The sequence below is a fragment of the Epinephelus lanceolatus genome, chromosome 6, assembly GCF_041903045.1.
Source record: "Epinephelus lanceolatus isolate andai-2023 chromosome 6, ASM4190304v1, whole genome shotgun sequence".
Taxonomy (NCBI): Eukaryota; Metazoa; Chordata; class Actinopteri; order Perciformes; family Serranidae; genus Epinephelus; species Epinephelus lanceolatus.
This window is the reverse complement of record NC_135739.1, coordinates 34,209,864-34,228,106: the sequence shown is the minus strand read 5'-3', so window position 1 is coordinate 34,228,106 and position 18,243 is coordinate 34,209,864. Positions and strand designations below refer to the sequence as shown.

General features: G+C 41.1%; 1 non-coding gene across 1 annotated transcript in view; it reads left to right on the top strand.

Moving 5' to 3' along the window:
* The first annotated feature begins 3,314 nt into the window (after positions 1 to 3,314).
* Positions 3,315 to 18,243, top strand: part of LOC117253921 (uncharacterized) — a 100,787-nt gene continuing 85,858 nt past the window's right edge. The window contains exon 1 of the transcript XR_004501440.2: positions 3,315 to 3,699. This is a non-coding gene — a transcript (uncharacterized LOC117253921). The remainder of the gene's footprint in view (positions 3,700 to 18,243) is intronic.

Here is an 18,243-nt window from a genome sequence, read left to right as displayed (position 1 = left end):
TCCCCAAGGTCAGTGTCTTATTCAAATGGTACTGTGTGTGTGTGTGTGTGTGTGTGTGTGTGTGTGTGTGTGTGTGTGTGTGTGTGTGTGTTTCTCTCCCTCTCGCTCCGTCTCTCTCTCTCTCTCTCTCTCTCTCTCTCTGTCAGGCCTTTTGTGTGTCTCCTTCTAAAGAAGCTGTCAAGCTGTACTGTTTAAGGGCTCACAGGAGGGACAAAAAGCATACTTTGTTTTGTTTTGTTTGCCTGCCGTGGCGTTCGGCTCAGTGAGTGAGTGAGTGAGTGGAGGAGAGAGAGTGAGAGAGAGGAGTCGGGGGGTAACATGTAATTTACTGTTTGCCCCACTCTACTGTACATTGCTTTAGTCATGCTAATGCTGCTCTTTGTCGGGCTGAGGAGATAGCCATCAATCAGCTGTCAATTGGTCAATTGGAAAGAAAAGAGAGAGAGAGAGAGAGAGAGAAAGAGAAGGCCCCTCTTCCCTCCCTCCTCGTCCTCTTCTTCTTCTCCTCTGCTACCTAGCGGACTTGGGGGTCCTGGGAAAGCCTGGCAGCTGGATCTGGATCTGGAGTTCAGGTGGAGGGCAGCAGGAGGTTTTAGTTCAAAGCAAAGTGAGAACACATGACAATAAGTCTGTTGCTTTCTGTTTTTGTGTCTTCATGATTAGCTGTCGTTGTGTCAGAAAGCACTCAACGTCTGTTTTCCTCCTGTTGTTGTTGTTGTTAAAAAGCATTTAAAAGAAGTATCTAATTGTAATATGACACCTCGGGAAACTTGCAGTGCCACTCACAGCCGTCGGCCGCTGTCAGCAGAGGACGAACCCTTTATTATGCTAGCTAATGTTAGCGCTAAGATAAGCTAACAGGCCCATTAGTGCCAGTTCATTTAGCTCGTTAGCCGAAGCCTCGGGGCTGATGACATTCATTACATATCATTAGTGCACAATTAACATGTCTCACTCAGACAACGTAGCTCCCAATGTTACACGACACTTTTAATCATGTTTTATGAAATGCTTCCGCCGGCATGACATGATTTATGAGTTTTACATGACAGGGCGTTCATTACATTAACCAGCTGTAATCATAACGGCTGCTGCAGACTGATTCCAGGTCCAAAGTCACAAACATGCTCTGTTCTCACGACTGAAACTTGAGGAGTAGTTTATTTAGAAATTACTTTTTTTTTTCTCCCATCAATTTGCTTCTCATTTTATTGCTTCATTGGCTATTAATCTTCCAGGAATGCAATTTACATTCTGTAGCACGTTCCAATGTGTCAGGGTAAATCCTCTAAGGCTGATTCTGTTCTCACGTTTAGAAGATTATGGAGTATTTCTGTGTGAAAAAACCCTTCAGGATAGTAATAGTAGAGATGAGGTGTGTCTGATTTCAACTGCTTTAAAGGTTAGTTTTGCAGTCCATAACAAATTTAGTTAATTTGCGATTTGTTGGACTGATGACCCAGTTTTGTCAGAGATATGGACACTAACTCTGAAAGCCAAATGCAGTGGTGGAAAGTAACTAAGTACATTCACTCAGGTACAATTTTGAGTACTTGTACTTAAGCATTTCTATTTTCTGTTACTTTACACTTCTACTCCATTACATTTCAGAGGAAAATGTACTTTTACTACATTTAATAACTATAGTAACCATTTATTTAGATTGACTCATATGATCCCTTCAAAGATCACAGATAAAACACCAACAGTACATAAAGTAGTTAGAAATGGCTCCATCTAAACCATCACCAAACACATGTAGGTGTTTATGCATCAGTAATACAGTTATGTTATATATAACAATACAACTCTGCTGCTTGATCAGTACTTTTACTTTCAATATTTAAAGTACATTTTGTTGATATCACTTAAGTTCTTTTACTTAAGATTCTAAATGCATTGATTTTTAATGGTTCTCGCATCTTTGAGGGTGATTTTTGTAGAATTTCTAATCTTTCTGTAAAAACTGACCAACACTGTTTGAGTTAGGTGTGATGTCTTACGCTCGAAAAAGTCTGCTCGATATATTTAGAAGTCAATTTCTTGAAGAACCTTCAAACCAAATGTAATTTTAGATTATCCTCTTGAAATTTAGATGAAATAAATATCACAGTCTGCATATAATACAACCTCAGAGCCCTTGAAGTCCTGAGAGGTGATATGTTTTGTTTTATGGACACAAGCTTATAACTGGTGTGCAAAAGTCATCATCCTGTGTACATGAAGTAAAAATATAATCTCTCAGGACATCTGGGGCCTCAAATAAAATGTCAGATCACCTCTAAAATGATTAAACTTATGTTTAATATAACATAAGATCACTGCAATACATCAGATTACAAAAAAAACATCACATATGTTATTCTAAACTTTAACAACTCATTTTGTTGGTTTGTAATTGTAAAATAATGACATGATATAATCATATATCAGCAGCATTAATCATCGGACCAGCCAACCTTGATTTATTTGGTCACTCAAATTATCTGGATTTATTCCTTAATTAGGAAGACTGTTGCATTTCATAAACTTACATTTATTGTTTCTGTACCAAGACAGTCCAACACACTCACAGACACACTCACAGACACACACACACACACACACACACACACACACACAGGTACAAATAGTACTATTCTTTTTTTCTCAGTATCACACTTACCCACCCACTGATCCACACACAGACATACAGAGAGAGAGCAGTATTGATTTTGCTGTCTCCAGGCTGTTGTGAGTGTGTGTGTGTGTGTGTGTGTGTGTGTGTGTGTGTGTGTGTGTGTGTGTGTGTATAAAAAGGGATTAAGGCCCTCGCTCAGCTGAGATACCATCAGCCATCAACCCTGCTAGTCCGCTTCGGGCTTTCCCGGCTGCCGCATTGTCTATTCTGCTCCGCTATGTGAAAAATGTTGAATATCAACAATGGCTTTCAGTGGTGTATTGTTGAGTTTTTGTATGAACTAATCTTGCCTCAGTGAAAGAGACCTAGGGCTTGGACAAAACGTCTAGAGCCACAGCATTCCTAGCTGGCTCTCCCCTTGAACACTGAGCAGAAGGCTGGGGCTGAGGGAGGCAGAGTAGAGGGGAAGGCAGGCTGGAGGAGAGGCAGGGACAGGGAGAGCCGAGGCCGGGATAGGAGCTCCAAGGCTGGGGGCAAGGGGGATGACGGGCCAGGGGAGGCTGGGAGGGGGAAAGAGTGAAGGTGAGAGGGCGGGGTGGGCCCGGAAACCAGGCTAAGGTGGGGAGGCTGAGGAGAGGCCATGATTAAGATGCCATAGCTGGAGAGGAGGGCTAGGTGGGCTAAAAATGAGGGATGAGGTGGGGAGAATGTGTCTCGTGGAGGAGTAGGAGGCCAGGTAGGAAAGAAAGTGATAGTGAGACTAGGTTGGCAGGAGTCTATATAGACAGAAATATATTACTTTTCCTGTATAGAAATGCTGCATGAGTGTCAGAGACAACAGTTCTGAAGCTGTGGAGGATGTCTAGAAGCTAGCAGGAGGTGAGACAGGTAGCAGGACAACTAGAGACCAAAATATAAGCAGACAGACAATAATTCAGTATTCCAGCTTTAGAGTGCGCAGTCTTTTTTTTCCCCTTTTCCTGTCATGGATGTAATGCTGGTTTGGACAGCGGCCGATGTCCAATCAGACAACAGGACCGTAGGCCTTGTCATAATGACAACCATGACATCACTGCAAGGTAAGCTGACTGAAAGATTGGCTGAGTGATTGACTGACTTTGTGACATAGAATAGCTTGATTGGCTCTCTTGACTTTCTGATTTTTTTTTCTTCTTATTCTGCCTCTCTCTCACCTGTCTCTCTCACTTTTTTTGAAAAAAGCTATGGAGTCCAGATGTGGGTGCAGATGTAGAGAGTGTAAGGAGTAACTGTCAGAGGCCATGAAGAGTCTCTATGCAGGCTCTCCTGGCTGTGCCAGTTTTTACATGCAGATTTAGCAGAATTCTCGTGATGCTGCTCACATTGAGTTTTCTGTGCGTGTGTGTTTGTGTGCGTGTGTGTGTATGTGTGTGTGTGTGTGTGTGTTGTCATCTCTGTGGTCTCTCCTTCCTGTCCCACTGTGTCTGATGAGGCTCCTGCAGACAGAGGCAGAGAGGAAGAGCTGGGATGGAGTCGATACTGGTCTTTTTTTTTTCTTTTTTTCTCTCTGTATGAGCTTCTGCTTTCAGATGACCTATGTTAATTTTAGAGTCATTGTCGAGTGACACCGTGTTAAATCAGCAGTTTTAAACAGTGTTGCACTTCAACCAGTTTATCCACCAAGAACAAGTCACTCTAACGATTCATCTTGCAAACATTCAGACAGGGAGCTGACCAGTAGGATGTTGAGCAGAGGAGAGATCAAGGGCTGATGGTCCTGAGAGAGGACAGTCATTTATTGTGTTCCAATTCTACATTATATACAGTATATACTATTCAGTAGGACATGATACTCAGACCATTGAGTGTCAATCAAACTGCGACTTTATAGAATAACTCTGCCAGTTACAATTGATAAATCTTTTTCTCAAACGTGTTGATTTCTTAGGTGACCTCAGGGTGCAAACTGCAAGGGAACAGTCCTAATAAGACACATGCTTTCCTAAAAACATGATTTGTGAAATTTTGAGGGGTCTAAAATATTGTCATGCGTTTCTATTTTTCTATATCTTCATCATCATGGATCATGCATAAAATGAGGCTGATTGATGTATGATTCATGATTTATCACTAATTCTCTTCTAATAAAGATAGGGTCACACATGCTATTCTCACCATCACCATCAAAGCGTGGTGGCGCAGTATCATAAACTGCACTTGCTTTAACTCAAAGATCAGAAAAACAACTTTCTTTTTGTCCCACTCAGTCATCCTACATCACTTTGCAGAGTATACTGTGTCCTGGTTTAGTTGGCTATATTAAACATAATTTGGTATTTATGGATTCTTCAAATTCGATAAACTCTGGTAGCGGAGAAGTAGTTTTCTCACAACACAAGTAGTTTCTGTTAGTGTTCTCAGTGGCACCGCAGGGTCTGTAGGGGTCATCATGGTTTGTGTGGGGGGGGGGGCAGTTTGGGGTCAGTGCCACGGAAACCTGGAATTGAGAGATGGTTGGCTTAACCCCTCACCCCCAATACACACACGCATGCACACATGGACATGTGAACATCAGTGCAGTCTAATCGGCGGCCCCTGGTGATTTGTCCTCTCAGCTTGAAGCCCTGTCATTCCTCCCTGCTCTCCTCACAATTACAGCCCTGAACTGAACTAGAAAATCTGCTCCAATCTAGCAATTAGTCCTGAGGCCACTGGCTGTGTGTGTGTGTGTGTGTGTGTGTGTGTGTGTGTGTGTGCTCTTTGTGTTTCAATCCTTGTGAGGACCAAACAGGAAGACTGAAGTTTGTGACAGCCAAATAGTAATTTTGTGTTTCTGAGACATCGATATGTTGTTGTCAAATTAAATTTTTTTTCTTACCTTCTCCTGATTATTGTAAACAAATTAGTCCACAGTGAAGATGATTGTTTGCGTCGCTCCACTGATAGTGTTTCTCAAAATTAAGACTACTTTCATCCTTAGCCTCCTTAGAGGATGCCGCGACTTATTGCACTCTCACTTTGCTCTGTTATGTTTTTCATCTGTGTGGAATTACTGAAGAGGATGAACATTTTGGAAAATAGTTTTGCAATTATCAGAAACTTTAACTTTGGCTCCATTTACACTTGAAGAATCATCTTTCTTTTTTTGTGCTGTAAAGCAATACAGAAGATTTTGTGCTAAACTAAGAAAGACTGATGATGCTTTCATCCTATACATACATATTTTAAACATCAGTATATAAGTTACTTTTATTGACTTGGCATAATTATTGTAAAAGTGTTAAAGATGTCAACATTAAGATACAGCTCTAAGATGTCGCACCTTGTCTCAGTCTAAATTTAGTGATTTGAGGGGGATTTTACTCATTTATGAAAACTTGTTTTGTCTACATATACCCTGGAAGGACAGCACCCTCTTCAGTGCTATGTGCTGTAAAGCAATACAAAGATTTTGCAGCAAATCCCAAATTTTGCATTGTAAAGGCTGTTACTCCTTTTTTCGAAGTGCTCACATTTTTGTTTATGGATAGTCAAGTCATGTGCAACTTTTTTGCCACAAGTCCCCTCAAGGAAGTTGTGTTTCTCAAAAGTTATATAGTAAAATTAAAAATTAAAACATGATGCGTAGCACCTTTAACACCTCAACCCTCAGGATCTACGACAAAAACTTAAAAGTAACTATACTTTTTCATACAACGTACTCACAAACCTGCATAGTACCACTGACATGCCCAATGATGGCATTCTTGAGTAACCTAACTTCATCCTCATTCGTCCTCATTATAACAACACTTGGCTGGCTCAGACATATATTGACCATGCCATAAGACGGCCTCGATTTCAATAGGTTTAAAGTAATCCAATGGAGAGTCCCTACGAGTGTAGCAAATTCAAATGAAAGTGTGAGTGTGTGAGGATGAGAGGATGAAGTGGACAGGGGAGGAGAGGAGTGCAGCGTGGTCAGGATGGGATGCAGTGCGGTGGGGGGGTTCGTGGCCAGGGGGAAGGCAGGCCTGACTGCGCAGCGACAGAGACGCTTAGTGCCGCCTGGCTTCCTCCTAAAGACTCGGCCTCCTTTTCCCCCCATGCATCTCGCTCCTGTGTCTCCTCTCTCTCCTCCGCCACCACTCTCTCCTTCACTTTCCCCTCTCCTCCTTTTGTCCCTTCCCTCCTTCACCCTCCAGTTCCTCCTGCTCACTCTCTTTTTCTCCCTCCATTCCTCCATTTCTCTCACTTCCTTAGTTTTTTTTCTCCCCTTCCTCGTCTGGGCCATTACAGACACTCAGCAGCGGGCTGAGAGGCGGGGGTGGGTGGCTGCGGTGGTGGGATGGGGAGATTGAGGGGGGACAAAAGCCCTGAGATGCAGCGGTCCGACGAGAGTGGCTGGCTTTGAAAAGAAGCTGGATGGCTTCTTAATGCAGCGAGTGGACGGACAGACTCGGATAGACAGACAGAGCAGACTCAGCCCTTTATCCTCATCCTTTAGCTGATGCCTGTTTTGGCCAAAAAAGCACATCATCCGCCTTGTGCCCTTCCCTCTATGCCTGATGTTTTATCAAACACATTAAGATGTGATGGAGGGATAGGTGGAGGGACGAGGAAAAGAGGGTAATATAGCTGAAGGCCAGACACTTAAGAGGCTGAGGGAGAAAACTTTACCGCTCCCTAAGAGGAGGAGAGGCAAACGCATGGATGGGATAGAAAAGTGTGTTTGCGTGCATTTCTTTTAGAGGTTGCATCTCTTTTATTGTACATTAAGACATTACACATTAGTGTTTCACCATCCCTGCTGTGCAGCTGCTGTTCGGGTTAGTGTTGAGGGAGAAAATATTGACAGTGAAGTTGGATGCGGCACATTAAGAGAGCTGAAAGCGCTGTGTACAGGTTTTTACAAAACTGCTTTTGAAGACGCAGCTCAGCTAATAAACCCACCACACTAAAACACTCATTTGCAAACATGATCAAACTTGTTATCGTAATGATATTTTTGGTCGGAAACCTAAAGCTTTTCACGTTGTTGAGGTTTTTTTTCTTGCAGTTAAGAGATCAATAAAAAATAAAGTAAAATAATTGTACAAATCCATAACTCTGTGTGACGCTAATCTTTGTGACACACCGACAAGGACAAACAACACTTTTCTTCAAAAGCTTCAATAGTAAACAGATGAGCTGAATGGATTTACTGTCCAACTCCCATCTCTTATCAACCTAATTCTCCCACCAATTATAGCAGTTTGTATTCGGCGGTATTATTTTACTCAGATGGGAGGGGTCCTCAAATGATATTTTCTGCCTACGTTTATTTACTTGTGTTGGCTGTCTCTTTGTTGTGGGTGGTGTAAGAGTATTATTATGGATTTGGCTCTGAGAGCTTAGCTGGTCCACGATTCTGATATCAGCTGGACTTTGATCAAATGCAACAAGCTCTAAATCCACTTTAATCAGCGCAGCGTTAGTTTACCGAAGAGAAGGCTTCACAACAACCGCAGCTCAGGGACGTTTCTGAGAAGTCGGGGGAATAAACACAGACTTATTGGCACTTTTGTATTTGCGCTAATAAACTTTAATGAAGCTAAAGTTGCATTGAGAACAATTTTGTAGATCAATCTTGTAATCTGGATTTGAAAATGACAATAGTGTGAGAGCTCTATGAAGTTCTGTGCATTATTACTGAATTATAATTAGTCCTTTAGTTCTGTTTGATGGTATAATACACAAAACTATGTAGGATCGCGTTAACTGTTTAGTCTCTACGGTGCTCTAATTGTTTGGGTGTTTCAATATTCCCAGAGATCACCTGTTCAATCAAAGTTCTGCTATTGTGTTGCATTAATCAGTGATAGAGAGTTAAAGAAACAAATAAAATAAGAAATGATGTCTCAAAATCTGAAGTCATCAGCAAGCTGTAAAGATTTGTCTGATTATGAAACAGACAGACACAACACAGCGACTCAGAATAGATTAACATCCAAATATTTATGTGCTCAGCTTTGGTATGAAAGGATGAACATTTTGTTAAGTTAATAATTATGGGGTTAGTGTTTGGTTACCCAAAGCTGCTATAAACAGTATTTCTATATGAGCAATAGATCACATGACTTGCTTATATGAGAGGTGTCACTCATAGTAATGAACCCTGGCCCGTTCTCATTCCCAGGGTGTTAAATACAGCTGCTTTGTTACGCCCCATTGATGTGTGATATCAATGCAAAAGACACCTTTTAACGTCTTTAAGAGATGCACCGGGCATTCAGCTAACTGCAGTGTAAACCTATCTGCAGCAAAACTTGAAGCTGTGAGCAGACCACAGATCATGTCTCTTGTAAAGCCAAAAGTCGATGTTGTCTTAATATAACATTACTGAATTTGTGTACAGTCATCGTGCACTGATGTTACTCATCTATTTATTTTAACCCAAAACACGATCTTTTTTTTTTCTAAACCTAACTAAGCACTTCTCTTGCCTAAATCTTACTGTTACTGTTTCACAACATTATCCACATGTTACAATGTGTTACAGCAACCGGCACATTAAGACATTAAAGGGTGCCCAGTGTGCCACCGTGAAACACCGAGGGGTGTGACAGAGCATTGGTATTTGACAACCAGAGAGAATGAGAACAGGTTGTGAATCCAGAGAGAATTATCACCAACTCTGCTGTTTTGTGACTGTTTGTAATTTCAGATATTAGTTTTTCCATATACAGTGTAATGATATTCATTTAGGCATTACTCTAGTTGTCTAAGGGTTAATGATTTGCTAATAGAACAACATTCAAGGTAACTATTATTTTACTGTCTGGCTTTTTTAATGTATTTTACTTTTTTATTTTTGTGGACTTGTACTTTATAGGGGTCTAATGTTGATCTATCACAGGCCATATTTGTTTCTTCTTGGCATGAGGTATAACGTAGCTAATTTTACAGTTCCTCCTTACATCTGTCAATCTAATTTTCTTACAGTCACTACTTATGAATTTGTTGTTTTATCAGGTTTTATAGATTCACAATTATTTCGAGTAAAAATTTCAAAGGCCACCTCCTATCTTCGTGGGCTTTTAGCTCCCGGCATAGCTGTGCACCTACACGCATAGTCAGGGCAGAAGATTAATCACAGTAATTCCTCGGTGTTATTTTAGATAGCAAGTTTATGCAGATCTTATAAAGACAAAGACATCCTAAAAAAGTAAACCACTTCATCTGCTGTATGATATATCGACGCTTTGGTTGGCAAACATACCTTTTATTAGATTCATTGGGTTTATGTGTGACAATAGTTTAAAAAGCATTACTTTAATAAGATTTCAGAAAGCCATTCACCTTTTCTCCTTTTATATCAGTGATCAGTCTCTGAACCCATAGCTTGTCAACTGATTTGTCAAATCAGTTCCGTGAAACCAAAGTAAAGCCTACAAGAAAAGAAGAATCTTTGATTTTGTACCTAAATTTGAAATAAAAAAGGAGGCATGGCATTGTTCTGCCTGCAGCAATGTATAACAGAGTACTAGACCTCAGTGTGTGTGTGTGTGTGTGTGTATATTAGGAGAAGCATGGATAGACAAACAAAGAGGTTATAAGAGATGAGAGAGGATGGTTTTATTGCACAACAATAGGTTTATAAGGCTTAAACTGATCTGCAGCATACCTACGACAACGGCCAAACACACGCACACGCACACATGCACAAACACACACACACACTTGCAGGCATGCACATGTATGCATACGGCAACCAACCCCAATCAACCTGAGCATGTGCCAACAAGTTACACACACAGTCAGAATAGCCAAATCCGGCTAGCCCTCTCCAAAGTCCGGCCAAGTCCATCTACTGTTGACACACATCCACAGCCAAAACCCAGTGACACTCAGGCCAACTCCCCATTTAACACGAAAACACACACATATGTAAAATGTGACCACACAGCTTAGCCCCCCAGTAAGACCCACAGAGCCGAACATCGCTGTGTGTTTGTGTGTCTGTGTGTATGTGTGTGTGTGTGCTCACAGCGGTCAGTACTGAGGCCTTTCCCTGCGGTTGGGGAGTGCGGATGGAGGGATGGAGAGGCAGAGACAGAGAGAAAGAGGATTAGAGTGATATGGAGACAAAGAACAACAATAGTTTGTCACATTTTGTCAGAGAGGATTTTATGGAAAAGCTGATTTGGAGTCTGCCACCAACAAACAACGATCGGAAATATGGGATTTATTACTAAATCAGTTTGAGAATTTGCATGAAGTTTAACAATGCCTAAGTGTGTGTGTGATACTTTCTAAATGAGTGTGTGTTTGTGCAAACTCAATCAACATCTCAACAGATGAACATTTCAGAGATGTAAAAGTTATCTTTGAGCAATGTGTTGCTATTTTTTACATGTTGGAGACTATACTGACTAGTTTGCATTAATTGCTGTTAGTGAATGCTTCATGTGATGTTTGCAGACAACGTTATGAACATTTCCTGCTTCAGTTCGTGTTAGAAGTACATTAACATATCTTTCCTCACGCTGGACATGCTGGAAATTACACTTTTCTGTCAAAAGCAGCTGCTGAACAGGACGATACACACAAGCTCAACACATGAATCCACACAGTAAAGCATCAGTGTCTGGAGTCTTGTGTTTTTTAGTCTTTAGGTTTTATTTTGAGGGTTTTTTTTTTTTTTTTTTTTTTTTTTTTTTTTACACAGATCACAGATTTTAACCCAACAGAGGTGGCCCATATTCATGATTGTCTCAGCTACAAATTTCAGTTTCAGACTATTGAAGTCATTTATTTAGTTAAGTGACTTTTCATCATGTTTTTGCAGTTTTTTAAATATACTGTAGCTTATACCATCTGACAGTGATGTGGAAAAAATGGTAAATTTGCCGTATATTCTCCATCTGATGATCATAGCATACATTATGCATACATACATAAACCTAAGTGCATGAACTTATGAAAAATAGCAGAAATGTTCAAACTATGTTCAGTTATAGACTTAAATATAATAACATAACTTTTCACCAAATTTCATTAAAGTTTTTGAGATATTTTGCAAAAGAATACAGATGAATAACAAAGTAAATGGAGCCTTCATCTTAAAAACATATACTTACATCTGTCTAGTTCTGTTTTATATGAGAATTTAACCTATTATTTTTAAACAGGGGAGTCAGTATGTTTTGTGGCTAAATTAATCTGCAGAGAAATGTGTCCAGATGTATTTAACTTGGGTTGCTGTAGATTTACTTTTCATTGCCTCCCAGCCGACCTCCAAATGAACCATATCAACATCAGTAAGTTGATCAAATAAAACATGTCGTGCATCTGTTGAAGGATTTTTGATCTTTTACCCCTTACGAAACAAGGCATTACAGCAACATCGAAGCCTCTGAGGTTCGAGCTACTTTCATGCACAGTTTAGCAAAAATGTCGGCTCGGCAGCGGGCAGCGGGAGCTTGCAGACACAGGCAGTGTGTAAGGGGGGAAACAGCAGGATCGGTTTGAAGTGAATGAAATGATTTAATGTTTCAGAGTCGGCCTCACCCCTGGGGAATGGAACGATATGGGCTCCTAATTGACACAAGGTCAACTGCTTCCCTCACACACACACACACACACACACTGCTGTCTGTTTCACACTGTTTCTGTTTCAGCTGTCTCTCTCCATCCCTCTCCCACACACACATTACAGTCTCGCCAGTAGCCAGACCAGTCCAGTGCTGGCCAGTGCCGGACAAACAAAGGCCTGTGCTGTCTGACTATAATGATGGATGACCACCAGTCTCATATTTTATAGGGATTTCACAGGAGTCAGTTCGTTCCCAGGCTGAGCTACAAGTCAATAGCCTTCTATGAGGCTTCCCAAAGTCTCTACGATGACATGTATGAATCTTGGAGCAAAAAAAAGACAAATGTTTAATGATTTTATTAGGCCTGAATTAGCCATTGAAAGAGCAGCAGTTAACGACAGCTGAATGTGATTAGCAGGGAGTGGAATGTTTTATTAATGTCAGTTTTAGCTGATTGACAGAACCCCAATGGTCATTATTGTTCACTTTTGGAGGGTGTGGACACATTATGCTCAGCAGTCATCATGTGAAAGTGTGTTTTGTGCTTTTAGTGGGGCTGTGTTCCCGTGGTACCTTTTTTAATAGTAAATCTCTGTCTTAATAAGTCATTTCATCTGTTAATGACTCCTGAAATCATGTTTTTCTTAAGACAAGCTGCTAATGGGGTGGTATTATTACACTTCATTTCAAGTCAACTTATTGTAAGCTTTTTCTTAAATATTCTGAAATCAAAGGCAATTTTTCTTGATACTAACAGTGATCTGTTTTATTCTGTCGTGTTTTGATATAATTATAGTCATTTTTAGACAATAAAAAAATGGTAAAACCTGAATTGGGGTGCTCTCATGACCTTGACCCTTGGTGCACATCATTTCCTCAGCCATCTGCTGTCAGGTCTCTGCTGTTCACTATCAAAATAAAGACAAAAATGACAGGTAAAAAAAATCTGCATCTGTAAAATGTTTTCTAGATTAAATGTAGTTTGTAAGTATTTAAACCAAATTACTTTTTTATTTTTATTTAACCAGAAAAATGTCTTGAGATTAATAAGCTCTTTTTCAAGAGTGTTCTGGCCAAAGACAAGCAGCATCATAAAATTACAGACAACATAGAACAAAATAGAAAATATGCAGCTCTAAAACAAGCAATATAAAACACAAAATGAACAAAAAATTAGATTACTACAAAGAAAAGCCAAAAAAGTATGTTAATATATGCTATAAAGGAACCAGAAAAACTAGAAAAACCGGGGCAACTACAAGGGATGTTGGGAAGATAGCTGTTATTTCTAGGGCTGTAGTCTCCTGGTCGACTAGTCCATTATTTGGTCGCTATGCTCTCGTCTGACCAAATTCTCATTAGTCGAATAATGGCCGTGTTACTTTCATAAAGAGAAAAATGCTACATCAATAGTTTTCCAGGATTAATCCATTATTTCCTGCAGCGGGGGGACAGGCTAAGTTACCTGTGAAAATGGGGGTGTTTTCAAAACACCCCCTTTGTTGACAGAAAGTTGGACTCGCCCACCTTCAGCTCCAGCCGCGGTGACGCAGACCTCCTGTCAGTTTCTGACATCATTTCCCTCAGTGAAAACGAAGCTTGTATTGTATTTCACAGATAAGAAATAAATTTTGAAAACAGTAAAGCCTCCACTAAAATAGCATTTTAAGTTGTGAGTGTGATCTATCCTTCAGGGCTTTATACTTTGGGATTTATCCAGGTTTCATAGGAAATCCCCGCATCGCTAGGCTAATTTATACAGTGTAAAATGCCATAGGCTGGCGCTAATAATGTTAGCATGTTGTATTTGCTTGGAAAATGTGTTTAGTATAAGACAGTTGTTTTGTCGGTGAATGTTGTGAGCTATAATGGAGCCAAGTTATGAACCGTTACCTTTGTTACATGTTGCTGTTGTCTCTGGCTTTATATGAGAAGCGGAAAAGATCGCTAGATGCTAGGCTAGTTTATACAATGTAAAATGCCATAGACTTGTGCTAATAAAGTTAGCATGTTGTATTGGTGGGGGAAATGTGTCCAGATAAAGACAAGTGTTTGTCTGTCAGTTCTGCGATTTATAGTGAAGCCAATTTGTGTACTTTTGTTTGAAATTGTCTCTATTAAGCCATGTTTAAAGTGTGTTTAATGTGAGTTTTGAATCAACTATATAAATAATGTTTGATTTGAACCAAACTTTACAGCACTTAACACAGTCCTCCACCGCCAACTAGTGTTTTGGAGTGTAACTGCAGAGTGACACAGACGCACCACCGCAGAAGTAAAAAATAATGTGCAGATTTTTTTCCCCACGACTAATCGATTAGTTGAAGATTATGCGCGACTTTAGTTGACCAAGATTTTCTTTGGTTGACTACAGCCCTAGTTATTTCATAGTTAGGTAACTATTCAAACCCTTATGTAAGATATCATATCAAAGTTAGAGGGTTCTAAGTAAAAAAAAAAAAAAAAAAAAAAAATTTTTCTCATTTCTAATCCAGGTTTTAAAGATTTTCATAAAGAGTAACTTAACTTTAAAAGCACTGTTGGGAGTAGCGCTTTATTACACTGTCACCTGAAAAGAAATGGACCATCCACACCAAGTTCAGTAATTGTAATGGTAACTATAAATATATTATTCAAAAACTCAAATGGAGGGCGGAATCCACACAACAATTAAAATTACGACAGTGGTGAAAAATATTGTGGTGATCATTTTCAGAGCGATTTGATGAACGATAGAAACATTGACAGCCAATCAAAATCCGGCTGGAGCGTGCAGCGCATACTTGGAGCCAGTGTTTACTTAGTCTGAGTGGGCGGAAGTTCGCTGCATAGATCAGCCTCTCATTGGGCGGAACGAGCCACCCGCTGAAGTCCCGCCCTACCACCTCTGGTTGTGTAGCTGTTTCAACCGTTTTCACCACGTCCTTTACTAACTTTTGCGGTGTTTGATCTTGCGGGGATGTAGCCATATTTCTGCCATGGTTCGCATCCTGTAGGCGATATTTTTGTGGGCATGTTACACCAAAACCTGTTCCCCCCGGCAATATTTTTGCAAGCGCCCCGTTGCTGTGGCACCGCCCAGAACAATTGTGATTGGTTGAAAGAAGTACAAGCAGCCGGGGCGTTTTTTTCTCCAATCTTAAAGTGAGAGTCGGCCCAGCCAGACTTTTCTTTTCTTGAGAAAGGTCTGGTGAGCGAGACTAGTGTTTACTGAACATTACAATTCATCAGTGTGGATTCACATTATTATCCTTAAAGTTATCGTTCTTGATGTGGATGGCTCTTAGCTCTGTCCTTGAGGATCTAAAACTAACTAAACTAAACTTACTAACTAAAACATGTTCAAACTGATCTGGCAGCCTTCTAATAAGACATCTGATCCTGTCGCCTTACAAGAATGATATGGGATAATTCTGCAAAACCTTGGATTATGTTTACTGACCATGTTTTCACTCTCTACAATTTCTGCACACAGCTAAGGCTATGGTATGTCTGAAGTTAGAGAAAGATTGAGCGTTGACTTTGGATGTAAATTGTGAGTTGCAGAAACATCCAGTATGGATGCAGTTCCTGATAAAAACAGAAATCAACTCTCTCTGCAGCCAACTCTCGAGAAGAAATGTGGGCATTGTACATTTCTGCAAACCACAAATATATTCCATTTGTACCTATCATAGGTATCACATTGACATTTCTGAAGTGAGATAGGTAAGATTATATGTACATGAGCTGAGTGTCTCATCAGGAGGAAGACAGGATTGAAAATTTGAAAAGGGATAAAGAGATGGAGACACCACTCAGACACATCTTTTTCCATGACTGTTGTCTCTGCCACACCCTCGCTATCATTAGCTGGAGCTTCGAACAGGTCTGGACCACTGTCTTGGCCTTCAGTGAAGGTGAAAGACTCGGGGGGAGAAAAGCCTTTCACATCAAATGACCTTTCAGTTGCAAATGTCTGGTCACATGGCAGTGAAGTCAGTGTCATTGCTTTGGATTTGAATGGAGAATGCTTTGGTGAACCATTTTAAACTTGAGTCGGGTCAGGTCAAAATTATGTCCAGTCCAATTGGTGTGACCTGCTATGTTGCCGTGCATCTTAGCTGTTTGTGTCGATATTTCTAATACCCGAATGGATCTGCAAGTGATCAAGTGCTACATGATAATCATAAGAGTAGAAAAATTGATGTGAAATAAAGAGTGTGAAGTGCTGCTGCTATATCTGACTGTGGCAGCTTGTTGATTGGTGGAGCACCATGCTGCTGTCAGTGTTTGTTTGGGTTGACAGCAATTTAGGTCAGATCTAAATTAGGTCTTGAGTCTATGAGACAGGGTCTTACTTTCCTTGGGTCCCTTTTTGAATATTTGGTCATATAATAAAAAGAAGTTATGCACTGTGGATGTGGACAGATTCTCCACAGGCCCATTTTTGACTGGGGCTAAAATTTGCACTGAGGACCTCTCAGTCTTACCACAGTGCTTCACTTTTGCTACACATTCAAGCTGGGAGCTGAGCAGTACAGCCAGAAGCTCCACCTGCAGTTTGATTGTGAGTGCTTCACTCAAAGGTTGTCAGAGAGATTAGTGACTCACTATCATATCTTGTGAATTACTCCACACATTTCAACACATGATCTCCAACCAATACCTGAGTGACCTTGTAAACATTTGTGGAAGTAAAAAAAAAAAAAGTCATCATGATCCTGATTCACTCCCACAATTTTGCATCCCCAAACAAAAACAAAATCTGCTTAAGTTAAGCGACCCGCAGATGGAAGCCGTGACACAAAGAGAGAGGAGTGCAGGTGTCAGAGGCGACGCCACCAGATGATCAGCTCCCCTCCATGACATTTTCAACCTTCCCGATTTCTAACGTGCGGCGAGAAAACACGTCTCGCACATCTGAACAGCGCCGCGGTGACATCTAATCAGATGCCAGAGGAGACGATGGTGTCACAGCTTAGAGAAAACACACTGATTCCCCACCGGCTGTATTGTCACTAAACGCGCTTCTCTCTATGGACTGTAAATGATTTAATTTGAGCGCCAGATGTGGCGTTGAGATTCTGCTAGCGCTCGTTGAGAGAGACAGAGGGAGGAAGAGAGAGGGAGAGAGAGGGAGGGAGAGAGAATGAGGAAATTACAGGAAGGAGAGAAACAGCTTGGCAGACCGACAGCCAACAGCAGCCCAGGCACTTGACAGAGCTCTCAAACACCATGATTGTGTGTGTGTGTGTGTGTGTGTGTGTGTGTGTGTGTGTGTGTGTGTGTGTGCGCGTGCAAGTGTTTTCTTTTCCACTTGTGTATCATGACAGCTGAATGAAAATCAATCTGCTTCTACATCTGCCATCTTGAGTGTCGGGGAGCGCAGATGGGCCTTCCCTGTCACACTGAGCTAGCTGGCAGCCGACCAACTCAGGTCTTTCCACCTCTTCTTTCCTCTCTTTTCTAATCTCATCCTCTTCTTCTCTTCCCTCCTTCTTCCTCCCTCTCCTCGTCTCTCCTCTCCTCTCTAATCAGATGCCAGGCTCTGAAGAAGAGTTTTTTCCTGCGTTGATGTCTCCAAGTCACTCTGACAGCAGATGTTTGGGGCCTTTTCGAAGCCGCAATCTGGGCTCTAATCACCCTCATTGACGGCTCCGAGGGCCCCTGTTGCAGTTCTGAATGGCAAATTAAAGCGTTTTTAGATAACGTTTGTAATTGGCTAAATCGTTTATAAGCCCGGAGATCACACTTTTAATCTGCAGCCTAACATGACGGATCATGAAACCGAGACAGATCTCGTCCGTGCGTGTGTTTTGTGGGCACGTTTCCTCGCCCCTCAAGCCCGTTTTGGTTTCTGTCCTGATGTGTTACAGTAATGTTTGATACTTAATGATTTGCCCATCAGATTAACAAACACTAATCGTTCTCTCCGCTGCAGTTTGTCTCAGTGTCAGGCATCCCCGCTATCCTCTCTCATCTCCCGAGCCCATCTCATCTCTGGCATTAACTCCATTAGCCTGGTAATTGGCTCTCAAAGCAGCGGCCACAGACTCCGAAGGCCACTTAATGTCCATCTCCTTCACTCCCTTCTCCTCTCGGCTC